The sequence below is a fragment of the Erpetoichthys calabaricus genome, chromosome 1 (genome assembly GCF_900747795.2).
Source record: "Erpetoichthys calabaricus chromosome 1, fErpCal1.3, whole genome shotgun sequence".
Taxonomy (NCBI): Eukaryota; Metazoa; Chordata; class Cladistia; order Polypteriformes; family Polypteridae; genus Erpetoichthys; species Erpetoichthys calabaricus.
The window spans coordinates 237,278,022-237,296,948 of NC_041394.2; the positions used below are offsets into that span (position 1 = coordinate 237,278,022).

General features: G+C 36.6%; 1 protein-coding gene and 1 long non-coding RNA gene across 4 annotated transcripts in view; one reads left to right on the forward strand and one right to left on the reverse strand.

Annotated features, from left to right (window-relative positions):
- Window positions 1-18,927, reverse strand: part of grm8a (glutamate receptor, metabotropic 8a) — a 1,035,294-nt gene that overhangs the window by 422,221 nt on the left and 594,146 nt on the right. The window lies entirely within an intron of this gene.
- Window positions 5,329-17,731, forward strand: LOC114660222 (uncharacterized). Its single transcript, XR_003717690.2, has 3 exons — window positions 5,329-5,494; window positions 7,652-7,697; window positions 17,493-17,731. It is a non-coding gene; the product is annotated as an uncharacterized LOC114660222 (long non-coding RNA).

Here is an 18,927-nt window from a genome sequence, read left to right on the forward strand (position 1 = left end):
GCCTTGTCCACCACCTTCTGACATTGACTGACTTTCCTAGGTGAAGTGCCTTTTTTATGGAGAACTCAGGAATACTTCAGGTGTCAGTGTTTTGGATAAATTAAGATCTTTCAGGTCAGGTGGAAATCCTATAAAATGGGGAGGTTATTCCCCTGGAAGCACCCAAGGACCCCAACAGGGCTGCCCTTCAAAATTTAATTCCCAGGCAACCCTGTGGGTGTCCAAACTGAGAACATTTCAGAGGAACACTGCCAACTCTCATGTTGGGGGAGAACTTGTTCCCAACATTCAGATTCTGCCTGGCTTTCCATTACAGCATCTCCCTGACTGGGAGTAAAACTAGGAATCATCCCGGCCGGGCTGCACCTCCATCCATATGCTCCATCCATTATGGCCTCCAGGCCAGGTAAGCCTGTCCATCTGCTATGGCATCTACACTATATTCTTTAAAATTAATTAAATTATTCTTTAGTTGTAATTACGAGATGTGATCAAAAAGTACGGTGAATGTTGATGCAGAGCACCATCCAAGAGCAACACAAAACAATTCAATGCAGGTTCTGACAGGTCCATCCTAGAACCTAGTTTTGTGACAAGTTTCGACTTGTTTGATACTATCAGTCATTTGTGAGCCACTGTTGAGTTCAAGTGTGTTTTTCAAGTTTGTCGTTAATAATGGATATCGAGCAACGCATTAACATGAAATTTTGTTTCAAATTGCAAAAAGCTCAGGAAACCCATCAGATGTTAAAATTGGTTTATGGTTGCACCAACAATTAAGACTGTTTACAAGTGGTTTGATCGATTTCGTAATGGATCTGACTCGGTTGAAGACAAGAAAAGATCAGGACATCCTTCAACATCGATAACCGAAGAAAATGTTGAAACGGTTTCATTCTTCATCATGACAACTCTCTTTGTTACACATCCCTTCTAGTACGATGATTTCTGTCAAATGAAAACATTACGCTGTGTCCATATCCACCTTATTCGCCGGATCTGGCACCGTGCGACTTCTGGCTGTTCCCTAAATTGAAAATGATCATGAAAGGCAAATGATTTCAATCCATTGAAGACATCCAGGCAGCCACGACAGCACAACTAAAGACACTCTCAAATGAAAACTTCCACAACTGCTTCACAAAGTGGAAGGAGTGTTGGGATAAGTCCATTCGAAGTGGAGGAGAGTATTCTGAGGGTGACTAGTAGTTATAAATCTTTTATTGCAATAAGCGTTTCTTTTTTAAAACATTCACCATATTTGTTGATCACACCTCATATCTTTGTAAGTTGATCATTAAAAATGCATATTTATTCTCTTCTTCTGCTATTCATGTTACCTAAAGAGAATCAATTTGCTAAAAGATCTACCCAGCTACCCATCCATTATGTAACCCAATCAGTTCAGTTCGGCTTGGATGAGAGCAGAACCTGTTCCAGTAGCACTGGTCACAAAACCGGAGCCTGGACAGTGTAGGGCACAACTATTCACACACTCATACCAAGTCCATTTATAGTTGCCAGTTAAAATCTGGAGAAAAGCAGAAGCAATGCTTGAAGAGATAAAAATATGAAGAATTTTCTGTTGTCACAGGTGCAAATACAGCACAATGAATCTTTGCAAATTCATTTTGAAACAGCGGTCAACAGTACGTTCCAGCAATGATTTACTAAAAACGAATTTCTCAATCAAAACGTTTTTTGCTTTTTCCTCTCACACAGAATATGTTCAACAACTTCTGATAGGAAATGCATTTACCATGGTAGCTAGGATCATTTTTTTGGGCTTCTTATCATCATTGCACCTATTTTTAACTTGTATGTTTTTATTTTAGTTCACTGAATGCTCTCTACATGTAATGCCACTGGCCTTTGTGGCAGTGCCAGTATGTGGCTGCTTTTATTGGACGTGATTGTGTATGCATCAACAATTAAAATCATTGCTATCATTTTGAATTTATAGAGATCATCTGCACCTTTCTTAAAAAAAAGCAACATCTTGTTGAAAAGAATTTTTCTAAAAAGAATTTTAGACCATCCAGTGCCCTTCAAGTTCATTTGCTCTTCTTTTAAGATGAGTTAACAAATCCTGTCCTGTCCAGACTTCTGTCAAGTATTCTTCCTAATCGCTGCCACTCACTATAACAAGGTGCAGTGTTAGATTGTTCTTTATGGACAGATCTATCTGGCACTGGTATCTAGTCAGTGAGAGTAAAAGAGATCCAGTCGCACAGTGAAATGTACAAGAAGCTTACTTTCCACAGGTCAGCGTCTTTGTGAAAAAGTACTTTTATATTCTTGCAACAAGTGCCTCTTCACAGTGGGCATTGAACAACACTGATCACAATGCTGTTACATGTCTGAGTTTTATGGCTAAAACTAGACAGCATGGTAGGACAGATCTGCTTGACTAAGAACTTGTTATTTTATTTATTTATTCATTCATTTACCATGGTTTATTATTATTGGATTTCTGACTAAAAGAGATGGAGCTAATCTTTCTTTCAAATTTGAATCCTGAATGGGGCTATTGACTGATGAATATAACCCTGGTAGTATATTCTTTTCTTTGTTCATATATATTATATTCTTTTTTCATTTGGGTTGTGTCTGTTCAATCACTTCCAAGATACCTTTAGTAAACTAAAATTTTATATATGAAGATATATATATTGTGCAACATAACAAAATCCCGCTGAGATGTTTTTGCATTGTTGATCATTTATTACCCACATAGCTAACACCCAGGCCAGGAGTTGACCTCTTGACTGCGGAATGTAAGCCTTAGTAAGCACTAGTGATGAGCGTACCAAAAAGAGTTCTCTTTGCTGTACATTTAGCAAAATAACAGAAATAACTGTGAACTTCACCAAACACTGTGAAATGCATTGAAGTCAATGGGGAGAGAGGAAGGAAACTAGTATTGAATGGATTATAATGGTGCAACGGTCTTCTAAGTGTCCCTGAGAGCTATGGAAAAGTCTGCTAACTATGCTGGAATGATTGAGGTGGACGAATATATGATGTGGGCTGTAAGGCAGCAGTGCTAACCAATTTGCCACTGTGCATCAAACAAGAAAAGACGCAAGTGTAAGGAATACCACAAACAAAATATAAGAAATGGTCACAAACTAGCAATAAGTACATAAAATATGGATCAGTGTGCTCACAGAGTCCCACTCTTTGGGCACACATTGGCCGTGCCACTAAGAGGCGGTGTGTGACTGGCTTGTTCCATTGTTTGACAGCAGCAGTGTGTGCAGCTAGAATGTCTGTTTTCTTTCTGATTTATCTGTGCAGATACTATTACCAAGAAAAAATGATAACAATAAATTGTTTTTATTATTTCATAGCATGTCAGAGAGAGGCGGAGAGCTTCTTTAAGGCCTGTTTTGGGATTGTAGAAGGGCTCATTCCTAATTTGCATGCATCATTAGTCATGTGGCGCTGTGCTACCAGTGCTATATTTTCAGTGGAAGTACTCATAATATTCTCATTATGATCGGATAATGTACCCCTCAAATGAAAATACTGCTATTACATATATATATTTTTAAACACATGCAGGATAGAAATCTGGGAGGTTGAAACAACCACGAGTGGAAGAGTGGGATTTCCCCTTTGTTATTAGACATGTGTAAAAATATGGCACAGCATTGTCAAGCACAACAGGACGGTCATTTTTGTCTTTGTGTGCTTGTGACCTGGCAATTCCTATATCAGCAATGATCTTACAGTAAGCCTGCATGAAAGTTCTGTGCATGGTTGCTACAGCTATGTAATGACATGTTGACTTTTCAAAGCATCATGGGGCACCTAAGCCGGCCACGTGGTGAAATTCAACGAAAATATTTGGCTAACAAGGTCATCAGTGAACAGAGTATATCTGCTGCAAAAATCACTTTGCAAATTTCGCTGATCAACACTAGTAACCATTGAGCCATCATCCTTCACTCGATTAAAACATTCACTGTGTCACACACGTGTAAGTAGGAGGCAACTAAAGGGCTTGAGTAATTGTAATACCACATCAGACCAGGGGGCGGCAGGGTATACTTTCTCAGTTCCTCACAGACCATTCCTGGGAAATCCCATCAGGTTCCGTTGCCTTTGATGAAGTCACTTCCGGTTCCAGCCCCAATGACGTCATTTCCTCTACGGGCCTTTAAAGCTGCCATCTTACCTCCAGTCTGACAGTTCTGTTTTGGACTCAGTATTGTGAAGATCTCTGTTCAATTATTTAAACTTCCAGGATAGTATATACGGGTGGCTGCCGCAAACCTTTATGACGTCTAGAGTGAATTACTTGTCACAACTGTAATAACAGTTACTTGATTCATTTGTTGTTCTCTTTCAGGACCCAGAACAAATTATGGCATCAGCAAGAGCACAGTCTAGATACTATATTATCTGAATATAATTTTAATGTTTTATAAAATGTCTTATTCAATGGCAAAATCTGATGTTCTAAAGTAATGATTGTTTGCTTTAAATTCTGTTAACATATTGAAATTTAGAATAAAAAAATACAGTAAGATACATCATTTTATGATTATGTGACATAAAAAAACTTCTTTGGTCCCAAGTGAATTAGTTTATTCTTTAGTAATTTAATCAGCAAAGGTATTACTTAGTAGAATGTAAGAGGAAAATAATAACTTGAAACTGAAAAAGGTAATTGACACCTGTCATTGTTTATTCTGTTAAAACAAAAATCAGACTTTGCTTTAGAGTTTTAATTGGGCAGAATATTTCAAATAAGACAAATGAAAATGGTATATACAAAAATTATTGGACCCATATAATTTGTTGCACAACCTTTAGAGGCAATCACTGCAAACAAATGATTCCTGTAGCTCTGAATGAGATTTATGCACCTGTCAACAGGTTATTTGTTCCACTTTATCTGAGCAAACTGCTCGAGCTGGGCCAGGTTTGAAGGAGGCCTTCTCCAGACAGCATGTTTCAGTTCTTTCCACAGATGCTTGATAAGATTCAACACAAGACTCATCGAAACCCACTTCAGAATAGCCCAATGTTTATTCTTAGCCAGACCTGGGTGCTTTTAGCTGTTTTTTTGGGTCATTATACTGTTGGAGGATAATACCATTTTAAGAACTTGGCCTTTTCAAAGGTGAAATAGACATTTATAAGACCAGACAGTACCAGTACCTACAGGTCAGCATATCTAGCTACTGTCACTGCACAGATTGCAACAGTTTTATTGATATCTATTGCATAAGTAGGTCAGACAGCTATGTATCTGTTTACATTCATTGCAGGGCTTGTATCATTATTAACAAATGGCTATAAATCTGCTGACATCCTATTTTCCCACAGGTACAGGCTGGTAAAATCAATATGATCTCATTGTGGGTGTTCTCTGTCAGGATCAACAAGATGGGAAACTTTAAACTGATTCATTGCTGTACCTTACAAAAAACCACATGTGACTTCTCTGCTAATTGTTGTTACAAAACTAACAGGAGTTTAGGTGAGTGCAATTAATTTTTCTTAAACAAAGAAGACCATATTCATGTTTCTTATTTTTTCAAACATATTAAGGAATGGTTTTGATTTATCTAGTATGACTGTTAAATATTAAAATGAGCTGCTTGCACTGTGGAATCTTAGTCTCAGACTAGAAATTAGAAACACTACAGTTATACACAGAAAACGCAATAGTTCTACTATCAGTGATTAAATATGCTAACTTAAATATAATGTGAAAATTTCATTTAGGAATGTTATAGAAGTATATGCACAAAAATATGGCAGCTAGATTAGTTGACAACTCTAAAATGAGTTGTTATGAATGTGCATGAGTTTGCCCTGAGATTGAGTGGTATCTCACCTAGGGTGGGTTCTGGCTTTGTGTCACAATGCTACTGGGGTGAGTTCTGGATCCCTGCAACCCTAAAAAGTGTACTAAATTGTATGAAGATACAACCCCAAATCAGTAAAAACAGTGGTGAATTCTTTACTGTTCCAACTTTTTTTGGAATGTGCTGCAGGCCTGAAATCCAGGAGTGGATGTATATTAAAAAATGAAATGAAGCTGACCAGACAAAACATGAAATATCTTGGGTTCATACTGTCTGCAATGAAATGGAATCACTAAGGGTTTTATTATTTTTTTTATTTGAATTTTCTATATCATTCCAACTTTTTCTGATTTAGGGTTGTATTTATACCAGCTAATATTGCATAAGAAACAATTTCTAATAATTTAGGTTCCATGCTAAACACACCTGTAAATCAGTTGAATGAAGGCTTTGGTTTCAAGTGTCAGAAGGCTCTTCTGTTGAAATGGTTCATTCACTCCTGCTGCAATGAACTGTCATTCCAGATAGAGAATTAATTGTTGCCTGTTTTTTGAACGTGTCTTCACTTCAGCTAGACTTTCAGCCATTTAGTGATGTATACTAAACAATACTGCAGATGACCATCTGGATCCCAGTCTTTTAACTTGTAAAGTAACTTGAAGATCAAGGGGCTCTGCACCACTTTTCAGCATTGAGCAAAACTTTATTTAGCTGTGCCAGTGAGCTCAGTAGGAACACCAGTGATCGGTTAGTTTTCTACAGCAGATAATGGAAGCTCATGTATTAGGATGATCAAGGAAGAGACAACTGGGCCTTGTTGGCTAATATTTACAGCAGGAGATTCAAGGAGCTGTGAAATAGCATCTAATATTGCCCAAGTGAAAGAGTAGGATAAGGGGGCACAGCATTTTTCCTAGCTATGTGGATTGCTCTAAAATCATCTGGAGCAGCTGGACCAATGGGATTTCTTTAGTGGTTTCCTTTTTTTGCACAAAGTAACCTATCACAGTAGCACTGGGCACAACACAGAAGACAGCCCTGGACAGAACAGCAGTCCATAGAAGGGCCCACAAAAGCTCCCACTCAATTTGTAATTGCCAATCAATCTAACCAGTAGATGCTGACAATGACTGGATGTGAGTTTTGAACCAAAGACACTCTATCCTTTAAGTGGCAGCACTATGCATTGTACAACCAAACAGCAGTACAGTATTTTTGCCCTTTAAAACACTTTGACAGTTCTGTTAGAGTGAATGTTTTTCTACTGTATCTTTAGAATGCTTGTTAAAGGCAATGCATGTTTCATAGACAATTTATTTAATATAGCTTGGGAACATTTTCTTAAATCTTACAAATTATTCTCAATCTTAAATAGCTAAAGATATGTTGTGCTTAAAAATAACATCTATAAAAGATCAAATTACTTCATTCTGCTTGTAAGAGTAATCTAATCTGCTTACAGAGGTTAGAATACAATAGTACATGATTGAAAGTGGTTAGCAAGTCAGTGCTGCCAAAGACAATGAATAAACTGAAGAAAATATTTTACCCCAGTCTCTTGTGTGTCAGTTCCAGCCATTATTTACTATACTAATTTTAAATTCATCACTTAAGCCCCTGTTATTAACCACAAATGAGAGTGATCATCTCAGGCTGATCAGATGCCAGAAGGGATAACCTTTTGTGGAATAATAATTATCATTTTAAAACATCCTATTCTTCATTTACTATTTTAAATTAAACTTGTACAAGCTGGAAATAAATATTTTATGACTATTATATTTCCTTTATTATACTTAGCCAATTGTTTCCAATTTTCCCCACAGGAATGGGTCCATAGCTAAAGGATATCTTCAGTCATGAGCTGATTATGTAAGTTCTGATTATCATTAGGATTTCCAATATCTTGCAATAATTGCATAAATATACAGCTTTAGCTCTAAAAGTTAAATAACATGCTTGGATGATTATGGTGATTTTTTATTAAGACTTTCGTTATTTGTATTAGATATCTTGCGTTTTTTATTTAGCAAGATTTTGTTTCACACACTTTACATTTATATACTGGCACATTCTGCCCTGTCTTCATTATGTGGAAAATTCCCAGGTGAACTGAATTGAGGCCTCCTGAAGCCTCAGGCTCTGTTATTGTCATTATACCTTATTGTACAATTAAAAGTGTTTGTTGCCAATGCCACTGGTGCAGAAACCAGAAAACTACAGCACAGGGTGCAACATAATATGGTAGAAGACTCAAATAACTAAAAACTGGCAATAAACAAGAGTGGCAATTATCAATAAATGAGCTCATGCCTTGTACCCAGTGTTGCTGGGATAAGCTTCAGATCCCTGTATAACTCAATTGGACATTTGAGAATATACTGCTATCCATAAAGATACAGTACGAAATTTTGAATATAAATATATACGTTTTAAATGTATATTGTGTAAAATAATGCTTTCTTTAAACAGCATCTCCTTCTTCCTTTTCCTTTTTATCTGTCCTCATTTCTGTATGGGGCCACAGCTCGATCCTGCAACTTCTCAAGATGACACGTTGCTCATCTTTCATCTGCTTTATCAGCCTTCTTCCTAGCATTCACTATTCTAAAAATCATTGTATCTCCCTCTTTTGTCTCCAGTTTTTCACACACCTCCTCAAAAACTAGTGCCTTGGCTCTTTCCACTGCCTTCTGTGCCTCCTTCTTTGTCATACATTTCATTATCTTTCTCCTTCCCTGATTGGTACTATTTCTTCTTTGGCTCCATTTTTTAGCCTATATCAAATGCTGCACCTCTCTGTTCCACCATCATGTATGTCTGTCACCAGTGGTCTCCCTTCATGTTTTACCTACTCTTAATACAACTTTGCTATTCTTCTCCCACCATTCCTCTGCACTCTGCACCCCATTGAAAACTTTTCCCATAAACCAGTTTCTGGGCCCCTCTTCTTTTAATCTCCACCACTTTGTCCTTAGTGCTGCTTGCTCTGGTTGTATTCCCTTGCTAGCTCTGATCTCTCAGTCCCACACCACCACTTTATGCTGTATTGTCACACTTTCCCCATTTATGACCTTACAATTCATTATCTCTTTTAAATGAAATCTTCTACACATAAAAAGTATATTACGTTTTCCCTTCCTCCACTACTGTAAGTCACAAGCTCATTTAATTTCTTTTCAAAAAAATGTTTTAACTGTTATTTTATACAGCACCATTAAAAGCAATAGAGAATCATACAGTGTATACATGGCATGCGAAAAGTGCTAAATGAAGTGAGAACAGCCTAGTCATTTTGGATCTACCCCATTGCAGATATTCCTAAAGGAAGGGCATATAGAAGCATGAATTATATGGTTGAACTATGATAAATAGTGCTGGAGGAAAGCCCTAAGCATCATCAAAGTTGTCACAAACACACACCAGCTACAGAATGTTTGTCACTCTACCATGTGAAAAATGCTACCAGACACTCAAAGAGAGCCTGCACTATAAATCAATTGAACATCAAGGCTGGCTTTACCTAAAATGTGAACTGCAATGGTGCCTTCTGTCTTTATCTAAAATTAAATACACATTGAAGTGTACCTCTCCATTATGTGAAGACATTTATTTTGTATTCTTTATTTAATTATGTTGGCATATGACTTTCCACAAGTTTTTTGTTATCTACAGTACCTGTTACCTATTATTGTCTTGACTGTTGTCTTTGTCTTTAATTTCTTCAGCACAATTGAACTGTTGTCTGTACTACTTACTGTCTGAGAACTAGTTAAATGTAATTTTGTTATTTCATATAACTGTGTATTACTATAATCAAAGTAAACTCGAAGTTTTAATTGAAAATCTCTATGAATTGAATAGGGAAAGGAAGTTGTGTTTTCAGTTGATGAAATGGATGGAATGTTTTTTGGAACCATGCCTGCATTACATCCATCCATCCATTTTCCAACCCGCTGAATCCGAACACAGGGTCACGGGGGTCTGCTGGAGCCAATCCCAGCCAACACAGGGCACAAGGCAGGAAACAATCCTGGGCAGGGTGCCAACCCACCGCAGTGCCTGCATTACAGATAATTTATATTATTGACTGTATTGTGAGTTATTATTTGTGTTTTGTTCTCTTTATTATTAAATAAGAATAACAGTCAGCTATTATCTAACCCACTTAGTCCTGAACAGAGTCACTGGATGTGCTGGAGCATATCTCTGCTAGCATAGGGAGCAAGGCAGGAACAAACCCTGGACAAGGCACCAATCCATCGCAGGGTAAACACATACACCATGGCCAAATTAGTCTTTGCAATCCACCTAACATGCATGTCTTTAGACTGTGGGAGAAAACCAGAGCACCTGGAAGAAACCCTTACAAATATAGGGAGAACATGCAAACTCCACGCAGGGAGGATCTGGGATGCAAACCCTGATCTCCTTACTGCAAGTCAGTAGCACTATGACTGCAGCACCATGCTCCCCTATAAAAACAACAATGAATAAAAAATTGTAATGCAGAAAGGTTGACTTATAACTCCATATATAACTAGAGATCTACAGTACATTATTTCAATAATGTAAGGCATGTATTTAATGGATATCTCTGTTATATTTTATGAGAGACCAAATGTGACTGAATGCCTGCATCACTAACAGTTGGGTTTTGGTTGGGTCATGCTTTTGCTACTCAGTGTAAATTCCAAACCTTGCAGATATCAAGGTTATAGATGCAATTTACCTTACTTTCCAGTGAAAGTTTCCAGCTGGGGATCAGAGATATGACTTCATAAACAAGAGAGGGACATCTTGTCATTTTTCAAGTCAGTTTTTAATTGATTGCTTCGTCAGAAATCAAAGTGACCCACACAGTAATGTTTGTACTTTTACACAGCTCTGTTCATGACATATGAAACTATGAAAGAATGGAGGCTGGTTTTGCATAGAATATTGCATGCAAAACAAAAAACATGAAACATTATAATTCTAAGTGGACAAAAACAGCAATAACATGGAAACAAAATGAAGGCAGGGAACAACCCCTGGCTGTAACATAAGAAAAAAAATTGGGAGTGGTGTTCCCTAGACTCTCGTATACTCAGATATGGGGATGGATATTTGAGGAGTAAACCGCAAGACAATGATTATATTTTTATATTATGCACATTAAAGATCAATCAACAACAAATCAAATCAAATTAATAATATATTGAACAATTACTATAAAAGTAAAGTTGAATAAATCGGACTCTGCAACTACATGAATAAAAGGTAAAGTATCACTTCCGGTTAGCCCAAAAGTTGATAGAAATCTATGTTTTGCACTAATATTTGTATGCAAAATTTGGTTGACCTACAGTTAGGTCCATAAATATTTGGACAGAGACAACTTTTTTCTAATTTTGGTTCTGTACATTACCACAATGAATTTTAAATGAAACAACTCAGATGCAGTTGAAGTGCAGACTTTCAGCTTTAATTCAGTGCGGTGAACAAAACAATTGCATAAAAATGTGAGGCAACTAAAGCATTTTTTTAACACAATCCCTTCATTTCAGGGGCTCAAAAGTAATTGGACAATTGACTCAAAGGCTATTTCATGGGCAGGTGTGGGCAAGTCCGTCGTTATGTCACTATCAATTAAGCAGATAAAAGGCCTGGAGTTGATTTGAGGTGTGGTGCTTGCATGTGGAAGATTTTGCTGTGAACAGACAACATGCGGTCAAAGGAGCTCTCCATGCAGGTGAAAGAAGCCATCCTTAAGCTGCGAAAACAGAAAAAACCCATCCGAGAAACTGCTACAATATTACAAGTGGCAAAATCTACAGTTTGGTACATCCTGAGAAAGAAAGCAAGCACTGGTGAACTCAGCCAAGTAAAAAGACCTGGACATCCACGGAAGACAACAGTGGTGGATGATCGCAGAATCATTTCCATGGTGAACAGAAACCCCTTCACAACAGCCAACCAAGTGAACAACACTCTCCAGGGGGTAGGCGTATCGATATCCAAGTCTACCATAAAGAGAAGACTGCATGAAAGTAAATAAAGAGGGTGCACTGCAAGGTGCAAGCCACTCATAAGCCTCAAGAATAGAAAGGCTAGATTGGACTTTGCTAAAGAACATCTAAAAAAGCCAGCACAGTTCTGGAAAAACATTCTTTGGACAGATGAAACCAAGATCAACCTCTACCAGAATGATGGCAAGAAAAAAGTATGGAGAAGGCGTGGAACAGCTCATTATCCAAAGCATACCACATCATCTGTAAAACACGGTGGAGGCAGTGTGATGGCTTGGGCGTACATGGCTTCCAGTGTCACTGGGACACTAGTGTTTATTGATGATGTGACACAGGACAGAAGCAGCCGAATGAATTCTGAGGTGTTCAGAGACATACTGTCTGCTCAAATCCAGCTAAATGCAGTCAAATTGATTGGGTGGCGTTTCATGATACAGAACATACAGCCAAAGCAACCCAGGAGTTTATTAAAGCAAAGAAGTGGAAAATTGAATGGCCAAGTCAGTCACCTAATTTTAACCTAATTGAGCATGCATTTCACTTGTTGAAGACTAAACTTCGGACAGAAAGGCCCACAAACAAACAGCAACTGAAAGCCGCTGCGGTAAAGGCCTGGCAGAGCATTAAAAAGGAGGAAACTCAGCATCTGGTGATGTCCATGAGTTCAAGACTTCAGGCTGTCATTGCCAGCAAAGGGTTTTCAACGAAGTATTGAAATGAACATTTTATTTCCAGTTATTTAATTTGTCCAATTAGTTTTGAGCCCCTGAAATGAAGGGATTGTGTTAAAAAAATGCTTTAGTTGCCTCAAATTTTTGTGCAATCGTTTTGTTCACCCCACTGAATTAAAGCTGAAAGTCTACACTGCAACTGCATCTGAGTTGTTTCATTTAAAATTCATTGTGGTAATGTACAGAACCAAAATTAGAAAAAAGTTGTCTCTGTCCAAATATTTATGGACCTAACTATATGTGAAAGCATACTCAAGTTATCGTGTTTACATACACATACGCACACACAGACAGATACACAGACATAATTCCAAAAATTGCATTATAGGACTCAGGGAGGTTTAAAACGTTGAAATTCAGCGAAATCTCAAAAGGGAATTTTTGGAGGATTCCAGTACTTTTCCTATACATTGTTTATAAGAAAATCAGGGAGGTCTAAAACATCAAGATTCATCAAAATCTTGACATCAAATATTCTGGTGATCACAATAATTTCCCTATACTTCGTATACGACAAAGTAATTACTAATAGATGAATGGACATATAAAATATTTTTTCAGTTTTTCCATTTACAATGTGTTTGGTATTTAGATTACATGCACGTTCTAACAACGTCAAACACAAATACGTGCCGAGACCAGCAAGCGTTCAGTAAAAGGTAAGTAGATGATGCAGTTATGAAGCTGGACCCATAAGGGTGTAGAGAAATGTATACACTAGGAAATAATTCCTTGTTAACGGATCAGTCACTATAATTACCCACACATGAGGAGAAAGGTAAACACGGGTTCCAGAAGGTATGCTGCTCAAATAAAAGACTAGGTGTAATTTAAATGTATACCAGGGAACAAAGTTTAAATAACTAAAAGAAAGCTGAGGTATATGTATATCCTACCTGTTTCTTGGGTTAAATGACTCATACTAAATTTCTCCAATAATTATACCAGTAAAACTAATATAGCTTTAATTTAAGTATTTACAATATACAAAAAGTGAGTTTTCTGTAGTCTTTCAAAATTACAGAAATGGGCTTTAACATGCTGAATATGCCTAATACTACTAAAAATAAAAGATTAATCCATCCTACCCCACTCCAGCAAGAAGTGGTCAAAAACAAAATGCTTAAAATCTATATTTACATTCTAGGTGTTTGAAATATTAGATAATTAAAGATTTATGAAGCTTGAAAGAGACTGTAGAGGAAATACGGCACGTTTTTTTGTACAATTTATTACAGAAGACATCACGGACACCTATGCGCACAGGCCAGCCAGTCAATTAATATTTTATTACTACTGATATGCAACATGGGAGTTATCAACCAGGAATCCAGATTTGTATGTTTATCAAAAAATAATCTGTAACTTAAACTATCTAAGAGAGAGACCTTCATTAATAATTTCACCAGAATTAGCTATTTAGAATAGAAAAGAGTATTGTTTTGCTGCCTACATTAAATCTTTTCAATCTTGAAAATGGTGCCCACACTAAGACATTCACTGCAATTTATGGCTATTCATTGATTATTTAGTGAACATTGCACTGAAATAGTTTTGCTATTATGTCTCCTGACTTTTTACTGAGGACTTCTACAATCCAAATGCATGCTGTAGGGAGAGCTGGCTACACAATAAATGACTAGCGTTATTATGGGTTTACAGGTGTGTGCATGTATTGGATTGGTGTCTTGCTGGCTCCCGCTTAATATAGAATCTAACCCTCTTGTGTCCCTGGGTTTTAACAAGCAGGTATGAAAAAAGAAGAATGAATTTCTGAGATGACTTTTGTACTTTCAGGACTGGGAAAATTTATTCCTGCCTAAAGTGACAAAATAATGACTTATTTACTATTTTATTTTACTACCACATTGTAGAAAATGTGAATGTAAAAGCAGGTGCCAGCACTTTTCAGACTCATTGCTCTCTTGACTGCAGTGTAAATTACTAGTCATGTAAAAATAATAAAAAAATGCTAGCAGAATGCAGTTAATACAGCATGCAATGTAGTTCTCATTTACAATGACCTGAACTCCTCATCTGCTGCACAAAAATTCATAAAGAAGTCTTCATGTTACAACAATGCTTTCAATAGCATTTTGCCATGACTTCAGTTTTTCTATGAGTTGCATCAAATATAATGTTTATTAGTAGATTGAGTGCACCTTGTACTGTTGTGGTGCTTTCCACTGTATTTTCTTCTGTTTTTATTTATATAATCTTTGGATGGAGATCTTGAAATGTTCCATAAGCACTAGATGAGAGCCATGTCATGATTTCACTGGGACGTTATCACTCTTTCCACTATAAAAGTAGCTTTGATATACTGTATTAATCCCTAAGGGGAAATTGTCTTTTTACATAACCTCTGGGGTTCAGAGCACAGGGTTAGCCATTGTACAGCACCCCTAGAGCAATTTTTAGGTTAAGGGCCTTGCTAAATGGCCCAATGGAGTAAGATTACTTCTGACAATAACAGCACTGGCAACCTTCCAAATATTAACACAGATCCTTAGTCTCAGAGCCCTACTCTGCCTTATGAACAATGGTAAGGTCATTTTAGAAAAATCAAACTCAACATTTTAACACTGTTTTCTCGTTAATAGCTTTTCAATGTGGTCTCCGTTTGTTTCTTTTAATTTTGCACTTGCTGTGTTTCCATTGTTTGTTTTTACAATACAACATTGTGACACTGTGGTGCTTACACCATAAGGAGTTAGATACAATAGTCAGGCATCCTCACTAGCAATGCAGAGTTTTTGCAAGCTCTATAAAGACATAAGAATATTTATGTTAGATCAGCGTTTCCCAACCTTGGTTCTGTGGCCCCCCTGTGGCTGAAGGTTTTTGTTCCAACCAGATTCCTAATTAGTGACAACACCTGATAACACTGATCTCATTTAATTAGCTGGTATTATTTGTCTTTTATTCTACATTCAGAAAAACACAGAAGCATGATTTTTACATTTATAAGACATTTAGAAATATTTCTGCTTTTGCTATAGATTTAAATGCTTAAATCTCTTTTGTTAGACTTTGTATCTGGCTAGTGTTAGAACCGGTTAGCACATGATCCCAGAAAATTTAAATCCTTTGGTTTGGTTTTCCTATTGCTGTTTAAATTCATGTGAAGACTGAGTTGTTGATGGGTGGTTATGTTGCTAATGGGCTTATTATTAACTAGCTTCATTACCTATCAGGTAATATTATACATTTAAAAATATTTAATATGTCTTGCCTTTCATGTACCCTCAGTGCACTGCCTATGCTTTTCTCTGTATCCTCAAGTATCCCAGTCTGCTTTGGCCAGAGATTCCCTTCTCAACTGACTGTGTTCCTGTGAAGCCTGCTTCTCAAACTCTTGTCATTTTGAGGTGCTTTACTTACCTCCTGTCCACTTTTTGACTACCACCAATGGTAGACTCCATTACCTGCTTTAAAAAATATGCATATTCCTGTGAATGCTTCCAGTGCTTAAAAGCTACTCTCCATGTTTCTTCCATACCTTTCCATGATTTCCTTGTTGACCTTCCTTGCTCAGTATTTCCTATCTTGCTCACATTTGACTGAGCAACCATAGCAAAACTGACTATTGTGACCAAAGCCAGACTAAGCAATCAGATCGCTTAGAGGCAACCCACGCACACACGCATATATTATCATTTTATTATATACATTACATAGATTTTTAGTTGTTTTTCATTATCAATTTTTGTTCCACCTAAAAAGTAATTTTGTTCCTGCTGTTATAATTCATTTGAAATGGTTTATTCTAGTATATACAATTTGTGGTAAAACAATTTCCCTTATGGTTATTACATGTTAGCATTTGTTTATGTCATCACAGTGCCATTTTGTTGTTGCTTTTTCAACCTCTGCAATTTTGGATGTGATATTGGATGGGTGTTCCATTATTTTGTTATCAACAATTCCCACTGCTAGTCACATAAGCTCAGTAAGATGACTATCCCTTTTGGTTTACCCCAGAACAATTTATATATTGGTCCTTGCAGAATAGCTATTTTTCATTTTTGACCACACTACCTGCTTGTCATGGCAGTCTACAATGGTACTACTACACTTCATTCTTAACCGAACTAGACATTTCACCACAAGAACCTCACAGCAAAAGTAAATCATAATGTAAGAGCAGTGAAAATTTAGATTTTGCAACCCAGTGCACAGCTACCAAAGACCACAATTCTTTATTTAATGGTATTTGCACAGTTTCTATGTGATTCATATATTTTGAAGTCTCAATTTTTTTTTTCTTTTTACCAATTCTTTATGAAATTACAGGCCCCTAAAAACATTAAACCTGCAAGCTGATGGTTCTAGTGTAGGTAACTGCACTGAAAAAGTCAGAGTATAAATAAGTTTTAACATATTTTTTGCTAAACAGGGTGAAAGCTACATGTATCCACAATTCATAATGTTAAAGTCAACATGGCTCCAACTTTATCACTAAATGCATTTGAAATAAACCCAGATTAAATATTCCACAAGAATTTCAACAAAAAGGATGCAAAGAATGTGCTACTGTTCGTCACAGACCCATTTCTGTAGCTGAAGTCAAGACAGTGTCCCCTGTGCTTCACAAAAGCCAAATTCAACTGGGGATAGCTGAACATCCAGAGCCCTAATATGCTAAAATAGACTTGATGGCCAACACTCAACTAGTACAAAATATCCATGAACAGTGACATTTTTGTAACAGTATCTGAATTAGGCTGTGTGTGTAAATTTATTTATTTATAATATTTCTAGACCTCTTTCTCTCTTGTTCAGTAACTTGCCGTAGGATTGCCCATGCCCATATTCTCTCCAGACTTAGGCTCAGTCATAAATTTCTTAACACTTGTTTTAGGCTTATCTAATTTATGCTATGTCATCTCCTCTCTAGCTCTCTCTCTCTTGTTCTCTTATAGATGAGGATTTATCCTGTCCAGGGGAATAGCATAGAAGAAGAAGAAACAGCACTGTGAAAAAGAGAGAAAATATTATTTTTTATTTTACATTTACAATTGTGTTGAGGTTTGATTCAATATGACAACCTAATTTTATTCTTTCTGATTCTTTAGTTTGATATTGTTTTCTTGATTTTTATCTTTTTTCATCTGCACACTAGTCCACATTAAAAATAAAATCAGTGTCATATTCTGCTGTATTCGCTCTGATGAGTTTATTACTTAGTAAAATACACCCTGAAAGTGAATCCGAAAAGGTCTGAACATATATTTATTTACTACTTAGTGTTACTCATTTTATTTATTTTAAGGGGCCCATCATTTAATCAAGCCTAGCCACTCTAAGTATAAACAAATCTTTAGAAATGTAGCTAAAAAAGCTACATTGCCAGCGTTGCTAAATAAAATACCTTACGTAGCCGAACAGTTGAATTATTGCAACAGATAATTATTTTGCCTAATAGGTATTTTCACAATGTGTAAAATGCCATTGCAGGAAATGAAGAAAATGTCAGGCTTGAAAGTAATGATTTGAATCGAGCAACTCTTGTAATACAAATACATGCTACAAGTGCTATTGTCATTTGGTTATCAGTTTAAACCCTGAGGACTTATGTTACTTCTTTGTGCCACATGACTGCCAACTGGAATTTATTCAACCATAGCTGAATGCTTTTTGAACATTCAGAATGATAAACAGAGTAGTCATTAAAAAGAATTCCAGGGCTAATTCTGCAAAGCAATTAAAACAGTTTGATAATGTTAGATAGGATTAATTATAAGGGATTACCTGTAAAACAGCAGCAAACAATATCATTGGTATTTAAAAAACAGCAACTCATTTTGCTATAAGAAAAGCTCCGTAAAACACGCTTTAAAGCCAAAAGATCACTGCATTGCAGGTTTAAGCCTTTTCATTCTACTTTCTGATCTGTTATTTTTATCATTTTTTATTCTTAACCCAGGAACAGACTAGAGACACAATACACCCAAACTAAAGATGACACATCCAGCAGTGTTGCTCATAACTGAGCTCCAAAGCCTTTTCTTATGTCATTTTCACTCTGTCAGGGTCTGTCGTCCAGTGCACAACACAACAGCATCCAATACTCATTTCTGACAAAAAAGATATTAGCAGTCATGAATCACCTACTGTCAGACAAGGGTAAGTCAATGGTGGTTAAGTATGATAAGAGTAATTATTTTCATTATGTCAAGATACTGGAACAATAAGGGCCACTTCAAATAAAGGCTGAATCTGTCCCAGAAGAACAGTCTTACTGTATGCACACAAGTCAGTCTGTTTATTACGCTTTTATTAATGACACTGATTTAAAATTGTGTTTTGTATTTGGCTTTTATATTTGGGATTCTTTCATTTACAATTTAGTGTTAC